This window comes from Patagioenas fasciata, chromosome 4 (genome assembly GCF_037038585.1).
Source record: "Patagioenas fasciata isolate bPatFas1 chromosome 4, bPatFas1.hap1, whole genome shotgun sequence".
Classification (NCBI taxonomy): Eukaryota; Metazoa; Chordata; class Aves; order Columbiformes; family Columbidae; genus Patagioenas; species Patagioenas fasciata.
Window position 1 is genome coordinate 49,470,272 of NC_092523.1, and position 13,522 is coordinate 49,483,793.

The following is a 13,522-nucleotide window of genomic DNA, read 5'->3' on the forward strand; positions in this document are numbered from 1 at the left end:
GTGCTGGGTGCACATCCCTGGGTGCTCGTGGAAAGGTTTCTGCATGGTTTTCGCTGAGGAATCGTGTGTGTGCACATGGACAAAGAGAAGGCGCAGCAACCAGGTTCCAGCGCCGAAGAAGGCAAAAGGCAAGGTTTCCGGCGCTATCTCCTTCTCTCCGCAGACCTAGTCGCGCAAAGCAAGCCGCTAAGCCGGCGACCGGCAAGAGAGCTACAACGAAGCATGCCGAACGGAGAAAATAGCAGCAGCTCATCTGTTCACACCTTGTTTCTGCCATGTGCTTGAACGCCAAGACGTTCGCGCTTCTGTGAGATGAAAGACGTCCTTCTGCATATGTGGTTGCTCACACCGGTGCACTTGTTAGTGTATCCCTTCAGTCCTGGGCTGCGGGGCATTCAGAAGTGGCTCTGTGGAGACGTCTGCATAGAGGCAGCTGTCAGAACACGCACACTCGCTTGTTCACCAAAACATATGCAGACGCGTCCTTAGCCTGTAGATTTGGATGCACAGAGTTCCCTGTGTTCGCAAGAGACAAGGGAATCGCGTCTGTACGCACAGAAGCAATAGCGGACCGTTTCCCTCGGAGTGAAAGCGAAGAGCCGTCTATGTACTCGCAGACACGGGAACGTGCCTCAATGCGGTCACAGAGGCAGCAGCTTTTGCACAGATGCTCTGGTGATTCTGGCACTTTCCAGGCACACTCCTGAAAGTCGCGCACACTGCTGTTCACTCGCTAAACGACCTCTTGGGAAACACGTCTCCGGTCGACGGACCGCTCAGATTGCTTCTCGTGTAACTGTGAACTGTGTCAGTGCAGGGAATCCGTCTCTGTTGAGCAGATGTCAATCCTGCCTCGCTTTTGCTTTGTTGCCTCTACCAAGATGATTTCCCGTTTCTCTCTTCACTGGAGCAGGCAGACACAGCCAACGCACATCAAGTGTCAAGAGACACGCTCTGCTGAGCTCAACGCTTGTGCAGATGCACATGTGCGACGAAGTCAACACACGTGCTTGTGGAGAGAAAGAAAGGGACTCCCAGGCGTGTGGAGCGACGGGGAGAAAGAGCGGGCGCTGAGGAACACAGTTTCAAACAGACTGTCTCCACACAAACAGGCACCTGTCTGCAGGTATCCTAGATCTTGATTCTTGAACTTGAGGAAACACGCGTCTGAGCAAAACTCCCAAACGCTTCCAGGAAAGACACACGCTCTCCCACAAGCACACAAGTGTTTGCCCTCAGCTATAGATCAGGGACAAGCTTGTGAAGAGATGCCCTGCTATTCTTTCGCCTTATGGCATCATGTGTTTCGTTCCTCTTGGAGATCGATTGTTAAACGTCTTTCCTAGGGCGACTGTGAAGCATTTGCCAGCGGAGGAGAAGTAGCACGGAGCAGCATTCAGTACTGCCTACGAGTGTCTTTGCTACCCTACTAGCGGAGCTCCAAGAACAGGCACACATCTTCAGGTACCTTCCAAATGTGGATTCCCCTGCAGCCCCGTAGGCGGGCGTGCAGTACGCCAACCATCAACGGACGTTTTTCCCCTCAAGCCTGTCAGGACGTTGCTCGTCCGTCTTTCCCTCAATAGATGGGAGTAGGCGCGCTTGCGGATGTGTGCGTGTGTGTGGCCACGCGTTTGCTTAGGCATCAGTGTGTGAAAAGGTAGGTGCTTTTCTCTAGCTGCGTGTGCGTGCACGTGGTGCTGGGTGCACATCCCTGGGTGCTCGTGGAAAGGTTTCTGCATGGTTTTCGCTGAGGAATCGTGTGTGTGCACATGGACAAAGAGAAGGCGCAGCAACCAGGTTCCAGCGCCGAAGAAGGCAAAAGGCAAGGTTTCCGGCGCTATCTCCTTCTCTCCGCAGACCTAGTCGCGCAAAGCAAGCCGCTAAGCCGGCGACCGGCAAGAGAGCTACAACGAAGCATGCCGAACGGAGAAAATAGCAGCAGCTCATCTGTTCACACCTTGTTTCTGCCATGTGCTTGAACGCCAAGACGTTCGCGCTTCTGTGAGATGAAAGACGTCCTTCTGCATATGTGCTTGCTCACACCGGTGCACTTGTTAGTGTATCCATTCAGTCCTGGGCTGCGGGGCATTCAGAAGTGGCTCTGTGGAGACGTCTGCATAGAGGCAGCTGTCAGAACACGCACACTCGATTGTTCACCAAAACATATGCAGACGCGTCCTTAGCCTGTAGATTTGGATGCACAGAGTTCCCTGTGTTCGCAAGAGACAAGGGAATCGCGTCTGTACGCACAGAAGCAATAGCGGACCGTTTCCCTCGGAGTGAACGCGAAGAGCCGTCTATGTACTCGCAGACACGGGAACGTGCCTCAATGCGGTCACAGAGGCAGCAGCTTTTGCACAGATGCTCTGGTGATTCTGGCACTTTCCAGGCACACTCCTGAAAGTCGCGCACACTGCTGTTCACTCGCTAAACGACCTCTTGGGAAACACGTCTCCGGTCGACGGACCGCTCAGATTGCTTCTCGTGTAACTGTGAACTGTGTCAGCGCAGGGAATCCGTCTCTGTTGAGCAGATGTCAATCCTGCCTCGCTTTTGCTTTGTTGCCTCTACCAAGATGATTTCCCGTTTCTCTCTTCACTGGAGCAGGCAGACACAGCCAACGCACATCAAGTGTCAAGAGACACGCTCTGCTGAGCTCAACGCTTGTGCAGATGCACATGTGCGACGAAGTCAACACACGTGCTTGTGGAGAGAAAGAAAGGGACTCCCAGGCGTGTGGAGCGACGGGGAGAAAGAGCGGGCGCTGAGGAACACAGTTTCAAACAGACTGTCTCCACACAAACAGGCACCTGTCTGCAGGTATCCTAGATCTTGATTCTTGAACTTGAGGAAACACGCGTCTGAGCAAAACTCCCAAACGCTTCCAGGAAAGACACACGCTCTCCCACAAGCACACAAGTGTTTGCCCTCAGCTATAGATCAGGGACAAGCTTGTGAAGAGATGCCCTGCTATTCTTTCGCCTTATGGCATCATGTGTTTCGTTCCTCTTGGAGATCGATTGTTAAACGTCTTTCCTAGGGCGACTGTGAAGCATTTGCCAGCGGAGGAGAAGTAGCACGGAGCAGCATTCAGTACTGCCTACGAGTGTCTTTGCTACCCTACTAGCGGAGCTCCAAGAACAGGCACACATCTTCAGGTACCTTCCAAATGTGGATTCCCCTGCAGCCCCGTAGGCGGGCGTGCAGTACGCCAACCATCAACGGACGTTTTTCCCCTCAAGCCTGTCAGGACGTTGCTCGTCCGTCTTTCCCTCAATAGATGGGAGTAGGCACGCTTGCGGATGTGTGCGTGTGTGTGGCCACGCGTTTGCTTAGGCATCAGTGTGTGAAGAGGTAGGTGCTTTTCTCTAGCTGCGTGTGCTGGGTGCACGTGGTGCTGGGTGCACATCCCTGGGTGCTCGTGGAAAGGTTTCTGCATGGTTTTCGCTGAGGAATCGTGTGTGTGCACATGGACAAAGAGAAGGCGCAGCAACCAGGTTCCAGCGCCGAAGAAGGCAAAAGGCAAGGTTTCCGGCGCTATCTCCTTCTCTCCGCAGACCTAGTCGCGCAAAGCAAGCCGCTAAGCCGGCGACCGGCAAGAGAGCTACAACGAAGCATGCCGAACGGAGAAAATAGCAGCAGCTCATCTGTTCACACCTTGTTTCTGCCATGTGCTTGAACGCCAAGACGTTCGCGCTTCTGTGAGATGAAAGACGTCCTTCTGCATACGTGGTTGCTCACACCGGTGCACTTGTTAGTGTATCCCTTCAGTCCTGGGCTGCGGGGCATTCAGAAGTGGCTCTGTGGAGACGTCTGCATAGAGGCAGCTGTCAGAACACGCACACTCGATTGTTCACCAAAACATATGCAGACGCGTCCTTAGCCTGTAGATTTGGATGCACAGAGTTCCCTGTGTTCGCAAGAGACAAGGGAATCGCGTCTGTACGCACAGAAGCAATAGCGGACCGTTTCCCTCGGAGTGAACGCGAAGAGCCGTCTATGTACTCGCAGACACGGGAACGTGCCTCAATGCGGTCACAGAGGCAGCAGCTTTTGCACAGATGCTCTGGTGATTCTGGCACTTTCCACGCACACTCCTGAAAGTCGCGCACACTGCTGTTCACTCGCTAAACGACCTCTTGGGAAACACGTCTCCGGTCGATGGACCGCTCAGATTGCTTCTCGTGTAACTGTGAACTGTGTCAGCGCAGGGAATCCGTCTCTGTTGAGCAGATGTCAATCCTGCCTCGCTTTTGCTTTGTTGCCTCTACCAAGATGATTTCCCGTTTCTCTCTTCACTGGAGCAGGCAGACACAGCCAACGCACATCAAGTGTCAAGAGACACGCTCTGCTGAGCTCAACGCTTGTGCAGATGCACATGTGCGACGAAGTCAACACACGTGCTTGTGGAGAGAAAGAAAGGGACTCCCAGGCGTGTGGAGCGACGGGGAGAAAGAGCGGGCGCTGAGGAACACAGTTTCAAACAGACTGTCTCCACACAAACAGGCACCTGTCTGCAGGTATCCTAGATCTTGATTCTTGAACTTGAGGAAACACGCGTCTGAGCAAAACTCCCAAACGCTTCCAGGAAAGACACAGGCTCTCCCACAAGCACACAAGTGTTTGCCCTCAGCTATAGATCAGGGACAAGCTTGTGAAGAGATGCCCTGCTATTCTTTCGCCTTATGGCATCATGTGTTTCGTTCCTCTTGGAGATCGATTGTTAAACGTCTTTCCTAGGGCGACTGTGAAGCATTTGCCAGCGGAGGAGAAGTAGCACGGAGCAGCATTCAGTACTGCCTACGAGTGTCTTTGCTACCCTACTAGCGGAGCTCCAAGAACAGGCACACATCTTCAGGTACCTTCCAAATGTGGATTCCCCTGCAGCCCCGTAGGCGGGCGTGCAGTACGCCAACCATCAACGGACGTTTTTCCCCTCAAGCCTGTCAGGACGTTGCTCGTCCGTCTTTCCCTCAATAGATGGGAGTAGGCGCGCTTGCGGATGTGTGCGTGTGTGTGGCCACGCGTTTGCTTAGGCATCAGTGTGTGAAAAGGTAGGTGCTTTTCTCTAGCTGCGTGTGCGTGCACGTGGTGCTGGGTGCACATCCCTGGGTGCTCGTGGAAAGGTTTCTGCATGGTTTTCGCTGAGGAATCGTGTGTGTGCACATGGACAAAGAGAAGGCGCAGCAACCAGGTTCCAGCGCCGAAGAAGGCAAAAGGCAAGGTTTCCGGCGCTATCTCCTTCTCTCCGCAGACCTAGTCGCGCAAAGCAAGCCGCTAAGCCGGCGACCGGCAAGAGAGCTACAACGAAGCATGCCGAACGGAGAAAATAGCAGCAGCTCATCTGTTCACACCTTGTTTCTGCCATGTGCTTGAACGCCAAGACGTTCGCGCTTCTGTGAGATGAAAGACGTCCTTCTGCATATGTGGTTGCTCACACCGGTGCACTTGTTAGTGTATCCCTTCAGTCCTGGGCTGCGGGGCATTCAGAAGTGGCTCTGTGGAGACGTCTGCATAGAGGCAGCTGTCAGAACACGCACACTCGCTTGTTCACCAAAACATATGCAGACGCGTCCTTAGCCTGTAGATTTGGATGCACAGAGTTCCCTGTGTTCGCAAGAGACAAGGGAATCGCGTCTGTACGCACAGAAGCAATAGCGGACCGTTTCCCTCGGAGTGAACGCGAAGAGCCGTCTATGTACTCGCAGACACGGGAACGTGCCTCAATGCGGTCACAGAGGCAGCAGCTTTTGCACAGATGCTCTGGTGATTCTGGCACTTTCCAGGCACACTCCTGAAAGTCGCGCACACTGCTGTTCACTCGCTAAACGACCTCTTGGGAAACACGTCTCCGGTCGACGGACCGCTCAGATTGCTTCTCGTGTAACTGTGAACTGTGTCAGCGCAGGGAATCCGTCTCTGTTGAGCAGATGTCAATCCTGCCTCGCTTTTGCTTTGTTGCCTCTACCAAGATGATTTCCCGTTTCTCTCTTCACTGGAGCAGGCAGACACAGCCAACGCACATCAAGTGTCAAGAGACACGCTCTGCTGAGCTCAACGCTTGTGCAGATGCACATGTGCGACGAAGTCAACACACGTGCTTGTGGAGAGAAAGAAAGGGACTCCCAGGCGTGTGGAGCGACGGGGAGAAAGAGCGGGCGCTGAGGAACACAGTTTCAAACAGACTGTCTCCACACAAACAGGCACCTGTCTGCAGGTATCCTAGATCTTGATTCTTGAACTTGAGGAAACACGCGTCTGAGCAAAACTCCCAAACGCTTCCAGGAAAGACACACGCTCTCCCACAAGCACACAAGTGTTTGCCCTCAGCTATAGATCAGGGACAAGCTTGTGAAGAGATGCCCTGCTATTCTTTCGCCTTATGGCATCATGTGTTTCGTTCCTCTTGGAGATCGATTGTTAAACGTCTTTCCTAGGGCGACTGTGAAGCATTTGCCAGCGGAGGAGAAGTAGCACGGAGCAGCATTCAGTACTGCCTACGAGTGTCTTTGCTACCCTACTAGCGGAGCTCCAAGAACAGGCACACATCTTCAGGTACCTTCCAAATGTGGATTCCCCTGCAGCCCCGTAGGCGGGCGTGCAGTACGCCAACCATCAACGGACGTTTTTCCCCTCAAGCCTGTCAGGACGTTGCTCGTCCGTCTTTCCCTCAATAGATGGGAGTAGGCGCGCTTGCGGATGTGTGCGTGTGTGTGGCCACGCGTTTGCTTAGGCATCAGTGTGTGAAAAGGTAGGTGCTTTTCTCTAGCTGCGTGTGCGTGCACGTGGTGCTGGGTGCACATCCCTGGGTGCTCGTGGAAAGGTTTCTGCATGGTTTTCGCTGAGGAATCGTGTGTGTGCACATGGACAAAGAGAAGGCGCAGCAACCAGGTTCCAGCGCCGAAGAAGGCAAAAGGCAAGGTTTCCGGCGCTATCTCCTTCTCTCCGCAGACCTAGTCGCGCAAAGCAAGCCGCTAAGCCGGCGACCGGCAAGAGAGCTACAACGAAGCATGCCGAACGGAGAAAATAGCAGCAGCTCATCTGTTCACACCTTGTTTCTGCCATGTGCTTGAACGCCAAGACGTTCGCGCTTCTGTGAGATGAAAGACGTCCTTCTGCATATGTGCTTGCTCACACCGGTGCACTTGTTAGTGTATCCATTCAGTCCTGGGCTGCGGGGCATTCAGAAGTGGCTCTGTGGAGACGTCTGCATAGAGGCAGCTGTCAGAACACGCACACTCGATTGTTCACCAAAACATATGCAGACGCGTCCTTAGCCTGTAGATTTGGATGCACAGAGTTCCCTGTGTTCGCAAGAGACAAGGGAATCGCGTCTGTACGCACAGAAGCAATAGCGGACCGTTTCCCTCGGAGTGAACGCGAAGAGCCGTCTATGTACTCGCAGACACGGGAACGTGCCTCAATGCGGTCACAGAGGCAGCAGCTTTTGCACAGATGCTCTGGTGATTCTGGCACTTTCCAGGCACACTCATGAAAGTCGCGCACACTGCTGTTCACTCGCTAAACGACCTCTTGGGAAACACGTCTCCGGTCGATGGACCGCTCAGATTGCTTCTCGTGTAACTGTGAACTGTGTCATCGCAGGGAATCCGTCTCTGTTGAGCAGATGTCAATCCTGCCTCGCTTTTGCTTTGTTGCCTCTACCAAGATGATTTCCCGTTTCTCTCTTCACTGGAGCAGGCAGACACAGCCAACGCACATCAAGTGTCAAGAGACACGCTCTGCTGAGCTCAACGCTTGTGCAGATGCACATGTGCGACGAAGTCAACACACGTGCTTGTGGAGAGAAAGAAAGGGACTCCCAGGCGTGTGGAGCGACGGGGAGAAAGAGCGGGCGCTGAGGAACACAGTTTCAAACAGACTGTCTCCACACAAACAGGCACCTGTCTGCAGGTATCCTAGATCTTGATTCTTGAACTTGAGGAAACACGCGTCTGAGCAAAACTCCCAAACGCTTCCAGGAAAGACACACGCTCTCCCACAGGCACACAAGTGTTTGCCCTCAGCTATAGATCAGGGACAAGCTTGTGAAGAGATGCCCTGCTATTCTTTCGCCTTATGGCATCATGTGTTTCGTTCCTCTTGGAGATCGATTGTTAAACGTCTTTCCTAGGGCGACTGTGAAGCATTTGCCAGCGGAGGAGAAGTAGCACGGAGCAGCATTCAGTACTGCCTACGAGTGTCTTTGCTACCCTACTAGCGGAGCTCCAAGAACAGGCACACATCTTCAGGTACCTTCCAAATGTGGATTCCCCTGCAGCCCCGTAGGCGGGCGTGCAGTACGCCAACCATCAACGGACGTTTTTCCCCTCAAGCCTGTCAGGACGTTGCTCGTTCGTCTTTCCCTCAATAGATGGGAGTAGGCGCGCTTGCGGATGTGTGCGTGTGTGTGGCCACGCGTTTGCTTAGGCATCAGTGTGGGAAAAGGCAGATGCTTTTCTCTCGCTGCGTGTGCGTGCACGTGGTGCTGGGTGCACATCCCTGGGTGCTCGTGGAAAGGTTTCTGCATGGTTTTCGCTGAGGAATCGTGTGTGTGCACATGGACAAAGAGAAGGCGCAGCAACCAGGTTCCAGCGCCGAAGAAGGCAAAAGGCAAGGTTTCCGGCGCTATCTCCTTCTCTCCGCAGACCTAGTCGCGCAAAGCAAGCCGCTAAGCCGGCGACCGGCAAGAGAGCTACAACGAAGCATGCCGAACGGAGAAAATAGCAGCAGCTCATCTGTTCACACCTTGTTTCTGCCATGTGCTTGAACGCCAAGACGTTCGCGCTTCTGTGAGATGAAAGACGTCCTTCTGCATATGTGGTTGCTCACACCGGTGCACTTGTTAGTGTATCCCTTCAGTCCTGGGCTGCGGGGCATTCAGAAGTGGCTCTGTGGAGACGTCTGCATAGAGGCAGCTGTCAGAACACGCACACTCGATTGTTCACCAAAACATATGCAGACGCGTCCTTAGCCTGTAGATTTGGATGCACAGAGTTCCCTGTGTTCGCAAGAGACAAGGGAATCGCGTCTGTACGCACAGAAGCAATAGCGGACCGTTTCCCTCGGAGTGAACGCGAAGAGCCGTCTATGTACTCGCAGACACGGGAACGTGCCTCAATGCGGTCACAGAGGCAGCAGCTTTTGCACAGATGCTCTGGTGATTCTGGCACTTTCCAGGCACACTCCTGAAAGTCGCGCACACTGCTGTTCACTCGCTAAACGACCTCTTGGGAAACACGTCTCCGGTCGATGGACCGCTCAGATTGCTTCTCGTGTAACTGTGAACTGTGTCAGCGCAGGGAATCCGTCTCTGTTGAGCAGATGTCAATCCTGCGTCGCTTTTGCTTTGTTGCCTCTACCAAGATGATTTCCCGTTTCTCTCTTCACTGGAGCACGCAGACACAGCCAACGCACATCAAGTGTCAAGAGACACGCTCTGCTGAGCTCAACGCTTGTGCAGATGCACATGTGCGACGAAGTCAACACACGTGCTTGTGGAGAGAAAGAAAGGGACTCCCAGGCGTGTGGAGCGACGGGGAGAAAGAGCGGGCGCTGAGGAACACAGTTTCAAACAGACTGTCTCCACACAAACAGGCACCTGTCTGCAGGTATCCTTGATCTTTATTCTTGAACTTGAGGAAGCACGCGTCTGAGCAAAACTCCCAAACGCTTCCAGGAAAGACACAGGCTCTCCCACAAGCACACAAGTGTTTGCCCTCAGCTATAGATCAGGGACAAGCTTGTGAAGAGATGCCCTGCTATTCTTTCGCCTTATGGCATCATGTGTTTCGTTCCTCTTGGAGATCGATTGTTAAACGTCTTTCCTAGGGCGACTGTGAAGCATTTGCCAGCGGAGGAGAAGTAGCACGGAGCAGCATTCAGTACTGCCTACGAGTGTCTTTGCTACCCTACTAGCGGAGCTCCAAGAACAGGCACACATCTTCAGGTACCTTCCAAATGTGGATTCCCCTGCAGCCCCGTAGGCGGGCGTGCAGTACGCCAACCATCAACGGACGTTTTTCCCCTCAAGCCTGTCAGGACGTTGCTCGTCCGTCTTTCCCTCAATAGATGGGAGTAGGCGCGCTTGCGGATGTGTGCGTGTGTGTGGCCACGCGTTTGCTTAGGCATCAGTGTGTGAAAAGGTAGGTGCTTTTCTCTAGCTGCGTGTGCTGGGTGCACGTGGTGCTGGGTGCACATCCCTGGGTGCTCGTGGAAAGGTTTCTGCATGGTTTTCGCTGAGGAATCGTGTGTGTGCACATGGACAAAGAGAAGGCGCAGCAACCAGGTTCCAGCGCCGAAGAAGGCAAAAGGCAAGGTTTCCGGCGCTATCTCCTTCTCTCCGCAGACCTAGTCGCGCAAAGCAAGCCGCTAAGCCGGCGACCGGCAAGAGAGCTACAACGAAGCATGCCGAACGGAGAAAATAGCAGCAGCTCATCTGTTCACACCTTGTTTCTGCCATGTGCTTGAACGCCAAGACGTTCGCGCTTCTGTGAGATGAAAGACGTCCTTCTGCATATGTGGTTGCTCACACCGGTGCACTTGTTAGTGTATCCATTCAGTCCTGGGCTGCGGGGCATTCAGAAGTGGCTCTGTGGAGACGTCTGCATAGAGGCAGCTGTCAGAACACGCACACTCGATTGTTCACCAAAACATATGCAGACGCGTCCTTAGCCTGTAGATTTGGATGCACAGAGTTCCCTGTGTTCGCAAGAGACAAGGGAATCGCGTCTGTACGCACAGAAGCAATAGCGGACCGTTTCCCTCGGAGTGAACGCGAAGAGCCGTCTATGTACTCGCAGACACGGGAACGTGCCTCAATGCGGTCACAGAGGCAGCAGCTTTTGCACAGATGCTCTGGTGATCCTGGCACTTTCCAGGCACACTCCTGAAAGTCGCGCACACTGCTGTTCACTCGCTAAACGACCTCTTGGGAAACACGTCTCCGGTCGATGGACCGCTCAGATTGCTTCTCGTGTAACTGTGAACTGTGTCAGCGCAGGGAATCCGTCTCTGTTGAGCAGATGTCAATCCTGCCTCGCTTTTGCTTTGTTGCCTCTACCAAGATGATTTCCCGTTTCTCTCTTCACTGGAGCACGCAGACACAGCCAACGCACATCAAGTGTCAAGAGACACGCTCTGCTGAGCTCAACGCTTGTGCAGATGCACATGTGCGACGAAGTCAACACACGTGCTTGTGGAGAGAAAGAAAGGGACTCCCAGGCGTGTGGAGCGACGTCTGCGATTCCCTGCCAGAATCACCAGAGCATCTGTGCAAAAGCTGCTGCCTCTGTGACCGCATTGAGGCACGTTCCCGTGTCTGCGAGTACATAGACGGCTCTTCGCGTTCACTCCGAGGGAAACGGTCCGCTATTGCTTCTGTGCGTACAGACGCGATTCCCTTGTCTCTTGCGAACACAGGGAACTCTGTGCATCCAAATCTACAGGCTAAGGACGCGTCTGCATATGTTTTGGTGAACAATCGAGTGTGCGTGTTCTGACAGCTGCCTCTATGCAGACGTCTCCACAGAGCCACTTCTGAATGCCCCGCAGCCCAGGACTGAATGGATACACTAACAAGTGCACCGGTGTGAGCAACCACATATGCAGAAGGACGTCTTTCATCTCACAGAAGCGCGAACGTCTTGGCGTTCAAGCACATGGCAGAAACAAGGTGTGAACAGATGAGCTGCTGCTATTTTCTCCGTTCGGCATGCTTCGTTGTAGCTCTCTTGCCGGTCGCCGGCTTAGCGGCTTGCTTTGCGCGACTAGGTCTGCGGAGAGAAGGAGATAGCGCCGGAAACCTTGCCTTTTGCCTTCTTCGGCGCTGGAACCTGGTTGCTGCGCCTTCTCTTTGTCCATGTGCACACACACGATTCCTCAGCGAAAACCATGCAGAAACCTTTCCACGAGCACCCAGGGATGTGCACCCAGCACCACGTGCACCCAGCACACGCAGCTAGAGAAAAGCACCTACCTTTTCACACACTGATGCCTAAGCAAACGCGTGGCCACACACACGCACACATCCGCAAGCGCGCCTACTCCCATCTATTGAGGGAAAGACGGACGAGCAACGTCCTGACAGGCTTGAGGGGAAAAACGTCCGTTGATGGTTGGCGTACTGCACGCCCGCCTACGGGGCTGCAGGGGAATCCACATTTGGAAGGTACCTGAAGATTTGTGCCTGTTCTTGGAGCTCCGCTAGTAGGGTAGCAAAGACACTCGTAGGCAGTACTGAATGCTGCTCCGTGCTACTTCTCCTCCGCTGGCAAATGCTTCACAGTCGCCCTAGGAAAGACGTTTAACAATCGATCTCCAAGAGGAACGAAACACATGATGCCATAAGGCGAAAGAATAGCAGGGCATCTCTTCACAAGCTTGTCCCTGATCTATAGCTGAGGGCAAACACTTGTGTGCTTGTGGGAGAGCGTGTGTCTTTCCTGGAAGCGTTTGGGAGTTTTGCTCAGACGCGTGTTTCCTCAAGTTCAAGAATCAAGATCTAGGATACCTGCAGACAGGTGCCTGTTTGTGTGGAGACAGTCTGTTTGAAACTGTGTTCCTCAGCGCCCGCTCTTTCTCCCCGTCGCTCCACACGCCTGGGAGTCCCTTTCTTTCTCTCCACAAGCACGTGTGTTGACTTCGTCGCACATGTGCATCTGCACAAGCGTTGAGCTCAGCAGAGCGTGTCTCTTGACACTTGATGTGCGTTGGCTGTGTCTGCGTGCTCCAGTGAAGAGAGAAACGGGAAATCATCTTGGTAGAGGCAACAAAGCAAAAGCGAGGCAGGATTGACATCTGCTCAACAGAGACGGATTCCCTGCGCTGACACAGTTCACAGTTACACGAGAAGCAATCTGAGCGGTCCGTCGACCGGAGACGTGTTTCCCAAGAGGTCGTTTAGCGAGTGAACAGCAGTGTGCGCGACTTTCAGGAGTGTGCCTGGAAAGTGCCAGAATCACCAGAGCATCTGTGCAAAAGCTGCTGCCTCTGTGACCGCATTGAGGCACGTTCCCGTGTCTGCGAGTACATAGACGGTTCTTCGCGTTCACTCCGAGGGAAACGGTCCGCTATTGCTTCTGTGCGTACAGACGCTATTCCCTTGTCTCTTGCGAACACAGGGAACTCTGTGCATCCAAATCTACAGGCTAAGGACGCGTCTGCATATGTTTTGGTGAACAATCGAGTGTGCGTGTTCTGACAGCTGCCTCTATGCAGACGTCTCCACAGAGCCACTTCTGAATGCCCCGCAGCCCAGGACTGAATGGATACACTAACAAGTGCACCGGTGTGAGCAACCACATATGCAGAAGGACGTCTTTCATCTCACAGAAGCGCGAACGTCTTGGCGTTCAAGCACATGGCAGAAACAAGGTGTGAACAGATGAGCTGCTGCTATTTTCTCCGTTCGGCATGCTTCGTTGTAGCTCTCTTGCCGGTCGCCGGCTTAGCGGCTTGCTTTGCGCGACTAGGTCTGCGGAGAGAAGGAGATAGCGCCGGAAACCTTGCCTTTTGCCTT